The following is a 7,147-nucleotide window of genomic DNA, read 5'->3' as shown; positions in this document are numbered from 1 at the left end:
ATTAGATTAGTGGAACTTGGGCTGACTGCTCTGTGCTGAGTGTATGGGACTCTTACCACAGGGCCCTAAAGAATATGTCTTAAAAGGGTGGGCAAATGAGCTGTAGGCGTGTCCAGTGTCCTTGACTGCTCCCATGATGGATGGGCCTGTCATCCAATGACATGGCGGGACAATTTGATGAGATGTTGTTGGAGGCCTATTTCACAGTGGCATGGGGGCAATGGGGCATGTGATTGGGCATGACTGAAGTGAGATTGTCATGCTCCACTCACTCCTCAGCCAACGAGAACACTTCTCTCCACAGCATGCCTTCTCATGCTTTAAGGACAATGACTTTTCAGGAAATGAAAATGATGTTGAAAGCTGTTGTTTCACATGTAATGCTGGGTCAGCACCAGACTGCCTTTAGTATTGTGTTAATATACTGGTGTGGAAATTGTGTACTTAAGTTTATTTTCTTTTCTGTGATTTATACTGAATTGTATTCATTAACATGCTTGTAAATGTCTAACACACACACACACATACACACACACACACACACACACACACACACACACACACACATAGGTGAATATTATCTCATCCAAAGACACATGTGCACACCTTAAGGCACACAGTTGGGCCACAGCTGTACCTTAAACACAGCCTTCCAGGTCCAGAGTGAGAGAGAGAGAGAGAGAGAGAGAGAGAGAGAGAGAGAGAGAGAGAGAGGAGTGCTTGAGAGAGAACTTTTGAGTTGAGTTATGAGTTATCTACAACACTTCGCTCACACAGTGAAACGCAGGAAAGACTCACAGTGATCGGTATTCAAGCCTGTGTTTCCAGATTAGAACCGTACGTCCAGACTATGGCCATAAAAACCCAGCCATTCTACACGGATCTTCCTGTTCCATCCTCGGTCTTTACAAGCGCTCCCATTCTCCTCAGACAATTCCAACTCAAAGTGCCTGGAGCACCGCGATAAATAAAAAACCGTGCTTTTGTGACAATCCCAATTAACGTTTACCAAACGGAATCAAAAGGCGAAGTTTAAAACCATCTTAGGGAGAAACACGCATCTCGGTGGAAAAAAAGAACGTGTGAAATGAGTCTGAAATCTTTCTGAAGTCAAGGTCGCTGTTTTCCTCCGTTGTCACTGAATTTAAAAGAGCCGTTGGGAAGCAGACCTTCTCAGTGCATTGTGCTGTCAGCTTTCAATAAATCTTTTGATCCAACAGCATGTGACTGGATTTTTTTATATTACTATAGTTATTCCCCTTTGGGGAAACACACAAAACATGTTCTCACTCTTTACCATAACTAGGACTACCTCAGTGCCGCTATTGGACGTGCTAGGTGGGAAATGGTGTTTATGTGTATGCTTGCGACCGGAGGTGGAGAGGTGTTGTATGACTGACAGATCGGGTTTTAAATTTCTTTTGGAGGGGATCAAATTACATGTGTATTGGACATTTAAGAAAAAAACTAAACAAATTGTTGGATATATAAACAAATAATGAGTCAAAATGTTACGGGACAACGTATTAGGCGTTCTGAATTCCATCTGTGGGCTTCACTAACGTTGCTGCATCCTAAATATTTTGTTAGTACATAAATTCTAATAGTGCTCTTAAAAATACAGGTAAGAGGGCTGTCTGAGAGAGTTGTGGTAAACAACACTGCGGTCCCACCTGCCTCTACGGTGCGCCCTTCATCTGCCCTTAGACTGAGTGTGTTCTGCATGTCACGCTGGCTCGGGTACTAAACAACAGATCCAATGAAATCATCTTGCTCACCGTCTCTTGGGATATCAAAATTATGGGATGGCCTGTCTTCACCTTCTGCCCTAATTCATGACCAGTGTCTGATGCACTATCTAGCACACTTGCCATCAGCCACATGTCTCCCACCTGTTTTCCAGCAGAGGAAGAAATAGCTGGTGGAGTTGTGCTTCAGTGAGCTGGAGAGGTACAGGGTGAAGGGGAGAGCTCTCCACGGCCACTGCTCTCTCTGGAGTCAACTCTGCAATTACTGCACTGCTTCTGCTGCTTCGCAGGTTGTGATTCCTCGGGTCACACGTGGAACAGTGCTTTGATATGGCATAGCAACCATCACTCGCTCTGAAAGGTCATGGATCTGATCCGAATGGTGGCTGACCGAGGTGAACATAGACAAACAGTATCGTGCTGTGGAGAGAGGGAGAGAGAAACAGACAGACACAGAGAGAGAAACAGAGAGAGAGAGAGAGAGAGAGAGCGAGCAAGCATGATTTTGTTCACTCCTTGACATTCAGCATGGATAATAATTTGCTGTGTGACCCTTCTGGGTTGCCGTACAGCAGGTTCAAGTGCTTCACGACTGATCGATTCAGAATGAGGAGAAATCGCAAAAGCCGTTGAATGAAAATGGCTGGTCCTCTAAGTAACATCTTTGTGAGTCAGTGTCTAAAATTCTAAACACACAACAAGAACTCCCCTGTAGTCTTCTAAAGAATCTGCACAGGGATGTCCACAGGAAGTTCACAGGAAGTCCACAGGACCGAACCACATATCTTAATGCTGCTGTGTGTTCAGATCACAACATAGAGAGAAACGGAAGATTGAGTTTTCTTTTTCATTATTATTATTTATTTATTTATTTTTGTATAGTGAGTTTTCTATACATCTGTCTCACTCTGTCTCTCTCTCCCTCTCTTACACACACACACACACACACACACACACACAAACACACACACACACGCACACACGCACACACAAACACACACACACACACACACACACACACACACACACACACACACACACACACACACACACACACACACACACACACACACACACAATATGATATGTGGAATATGGCATATGGGTACATAGTTCACCCCAGAACTACCAGAATAACACATGCATTACTTCACCATTCTGATGCCATGCCAACCTTTGGTGAACTGAGGTATAAACCAAACAGATTTATTTACAGAGAAGTTTAAAGACAGTGAGGGGGAGAGTCTGTTTAAAGGCAGTGAGGGAGAGTCTGTTTAAAGGCAGTGAGAGTCGGTCTGTTTCAAGGCAGTGAGGCTTGGTCTGTTTAAAGGCAGTGTGAGACAATCTGTTTCAAGGCAATGAGAGTCAGTCTGTTTAAAGGCAGTGAGGGATACTGTGTTTAAAGGTAGTGAGGGACAGTCTGTTTCAAGGCAGTGAGGGTCGGTCTGTTTAAAGGCAGTGAGGGACGGTCTGTTTCACAAAAAAAAAAACATGCAACCACATGACAACTACATATGTTGACAAAGCTTCAGGTTCTGTCAGTACCTCATGTTTGTAGGTGTGTGCAATGCAGTCCAACCTGACACCAAGGTCAAACCCTAGACAGACTCTCCCTGACTCCATAATTCCATTGTATTCCTGTCACCACTGTAGGCATGTAGAATGAGCCCTATACAAGTCCTGGCTTGCGGTCAATACGTTGTGTGAGCTCTGGAGGCAGTGCTCAGCCAAGCGGAGAGATGGTGGCCTCAGTCTTTGTGTTGGACCTGTGTGTACAATCAGAGAGTGGACACAGTCCAAGAGAAACTAAAAGAGCACACAGCACTCTGATAATAAACAAATAAATAAATAACTGCTGTGACCTTAAAAAACACCAATACTGGCCACAAGCTGTTTCACCCAGTAAATTGCAACTTTCTGCAGACCCATACGTACATTTTTGGACACACACACACACACACACACACACACACACACACACACACACACACACACACACACACACACACACACACACACACACACACACACACACACACACACACACCCTACAAATACAGACCTTCCCTACAAATACAGACCTGCTCCAGTTATTTCTTACTAAATAAATACATGTGTAAATATCAAGTCTTCCCTGCACTTAGGCATGTGTTAAGACATGGTCTACAGGTGTGGTGTGCAGGTGTCGTATGGGTCCTAAAGGTTTTGTGTGCACATGTGGTAGGGGGTCTGCAGGCATGGTGTGCATGTATGGTGTGCAGGTGTGGTAGGGAGCCTACAGCGATTATGTTTATTGTTCAAGCTGTTTCACCTTCACTCACCTCTGTCCTTCACATTTGTGCTGGAAATCAAATCTGAACCAACAAGAAATGGACAACTTCATTCTTCCTCCGATCTGGCAACGTGTTCGTCATCGTCTCCTTTGATGTCACATTTGACAAACTTTGTAACACTGTGTGCACTCACAATACACATGCAGGACTACACACACAACACCATGGAATAAACCTCAGCTCCTGTTGCTAACTTGTGGTGATTCACAGTGAAAGTCCCCATTTTATCTGGGCTGTAGCATATGTCACCAGTCCACTCTAAAAACATTCCTATAAGAAACTTGTGTTACTTGTTTGGTCTGGTTTAACCAAAATCTACTAAAATCTGAAAATTCATGAATGTGGACCTTTAGAATGTCTAATGCAGCACAACCAAGAAACATTACCAGGTAGGACTTGAGGGTCACTTGAGGGTGAGGCTTGGGGGAGGGGGGGTCATGCAGTGGGGCCTGGGGGGTCACGCAGTGGGGCCTTTGGGTCGCGCAGCTATTGAGCTACTTACTCACATCCCACTGCAAGAAAGAGGACAACTAGAAGAGAAAAGATTTTCGCAGTTATCATCTTGTTCTGTGTGTGTGTGTGTGTGTGTGTGTGTGTGAGTGTGTGTGTGCGTGTGTGAGTGAGTGAGTGTGTGTGAGAAACAAAGAGAAAAAATAATGAGAAAGATGGAGACAGAGCGAAAGGCATGCAGGCAGACATACAAAGACAGATAATCCGGACCTGGTGACTGTGGTAAGTGTCTCTGTGGAAGGGATGGGTGTCTCTTAGATGTGGAAGGGAGAATTCTCTTTGTGTGTCTCTATAGGGGAGCTGCTGTGTCCATGCTGAACTGTCCCACACCACCTGCTCGCAGAGTTGTGGAGCAGACGGCCATGTCCTCATCCGAGGCACAAAACTCTGCCTACAGGCATAGCCAGGCCTCTCCACCTTCTGTTCCTCCACTAACAGCTGACCTTTCATCAGTATCTCTTTTCCTGAATCTCAACCTGAACCATTATTAGACAAATTACTACAACTGGTCCCAGAACAGCCGAGAACCGGCTTTGCCCTGCTATGAGCCGGCTGTCACTTCCATTCCCAGCTGCTGTAGTATGTGATTGGGGAACAATGATCAGCTCAGCAGAAGAGAAGTGAGGCTCCCTCTGAGAGCAGAGCTGTCTCCACAGTCATTATAATCAGATGCTTCTGAAGAAGAAGGGATTGTCACTTGAACTTCCAGATACCATCTCATAAAGCTTCCAGATCAGAGAGACAGAGCCCTCCCTTCTCTTTTTCAGTTTACTACCTACTATCATTCCTTTTTAATTTGGGATTTAGATTTCAAAGAAGTTACCTGGTACAAAGAGTTACTGAGATTTTGTCAACTTTTATATTCTGTTACTGCTGATCATTTAATCCAGGTAGCCATAACACATGTTTTGAAGGCAACATTCTCAGTCTTGTGCAGGATGCACGCTCGTGCACACGCATGCACACGCACACACACACACACGCACACACACGCACGTATGGCTTCAGCAGAGTTCTGTGCTGCTTCGATGAGATTGGAATCGATACTTTTTGCACTGTCATTTATCACATATTTACAAGACTGGGACGCAGTCCATTCTGAGACAGGGTAATCTATCAGTCCAGCTGCTCTCTCTCTCGCTTGCTCTCTCTCTCTCTCTCTCTCTTTCTCTTTCCCTTTCACTCTCTGTCTTTCTGTCTCTCACATTGACTCTGTCTTGACAGATGAGGATATGAGAACCTCTGAAAACAGACCAAGCCCTAAAGCACACACTTCCTTTCCCTTCACACCATTTTTTTATGTTGTTCTGTATCTGACTGCATCTCAAACTGATATTAATCACCATAGTAAGTGTATTAAAATATAGTTATTGTTTGATGGCGAGGAACTAAAATGCCCAATCTTTTGTCACCACTCAGAACACATGAAATACACAAAAGAACAAGAATTCAGGTCCCGTTCCTGAACGCCATATGACCTATAGCCAAAACCAGCTGGAAACATGATCTGGAGGGCTTTCTGAAATACTGTAGCGATGTAATAAATTTTTCCGCACTTTACAGGAGACCTGTGGTGCACACATTAGTACGAGAGCCTGACTCGATTTTATTCATCCAGTGCAGGCAGACGTCTTAAAGGATGACTGCTCCGTTTTGATCAGGTTTCCTATCACTCCAGATGATAAACATGATCTCTCGTCTCTCCTTCTCTCTCTCTTTTTCCCTTCATTACGATTCTGTTTGCACTTTGCATCCAGCGCCGTGACATCACCAGTACTCTCCATCCGAACAGCACTGCAGGATGAGCCCTCCTGAGATGTGTGTGATTTACACTATTTGTTATAACCATAACATGTTTCTACCAGCAAACAGCAAAAAGGTTTGGGGGTTTAGGGCAATGCTTTAATGGTTAATGAACTTCCAAAGTTCTACTGCCCAGCAGAGCTGCAGTTGCCTTCAATCCACACTGGATTAGGTATGTTACAGTGGTCCTCACCCCCACAGAATTAGATATGATACAGTGGTCCTCACCCCCACACAGGATTAGGTACATTCAGCAGTCCTCACCCCCACACTGGATTAGTTATGTTACAGTGGTCCTCACCTCCACACTGGATTAGGTATGTTACAGTGGTCCTCACCCCCCACACTGGATTAGGTATGTTACAGTGGTCCTCACCTCCACACTGGATTAGGTATGTTACAGTGGTCCTCACCCCCCACAGAATTAGATATGATACAGTGGTCCTCACCCCCACACAGGATTAGGTACATTACAGCGGTCCTCACCCCCACACTGGATTAGGTATGTTACAGTGGTCCACACCCCCACACAGGATTAGGTACATTACAGCGGTCCTCACCCCCACACTGGATTAGGTACATTACAGCGGTCCTCACCTCCACACTGGATTAGGTATGTTACAGTGGTCCACACCCCCACACAGGATTAGGTACATTACAGCGGTCTTCACCCCCACACAGGATTAGGTACATTACAGTGGTCCTCACCCCCACACTGGATTAGGTATGTTACAGTGGACCTCACCCCCACAC

The sequence above is a fragment of the Brachyhypopomus gauderio genome, chromosome 2 (assembly GCF_052324685.1).
Source record: "Brachyhypopomus gauderio isolate BG-103 chromosome 2, BGAUD_0.2, whole genome shotgun sequence".
Taxonomy (NCBI): domain Eukaryota; kingdom Metazoa; phylum Chordata; class Actinopteri; order Gymnotiformes; family Hypopomidae; genus Brachyhypopomus; species Brachyhypopomus gauderio.
The sequence above is the reverse complement of the archived record's forward strand: the minus strand, read 5'-3'. Positions refer to the sequence as shown.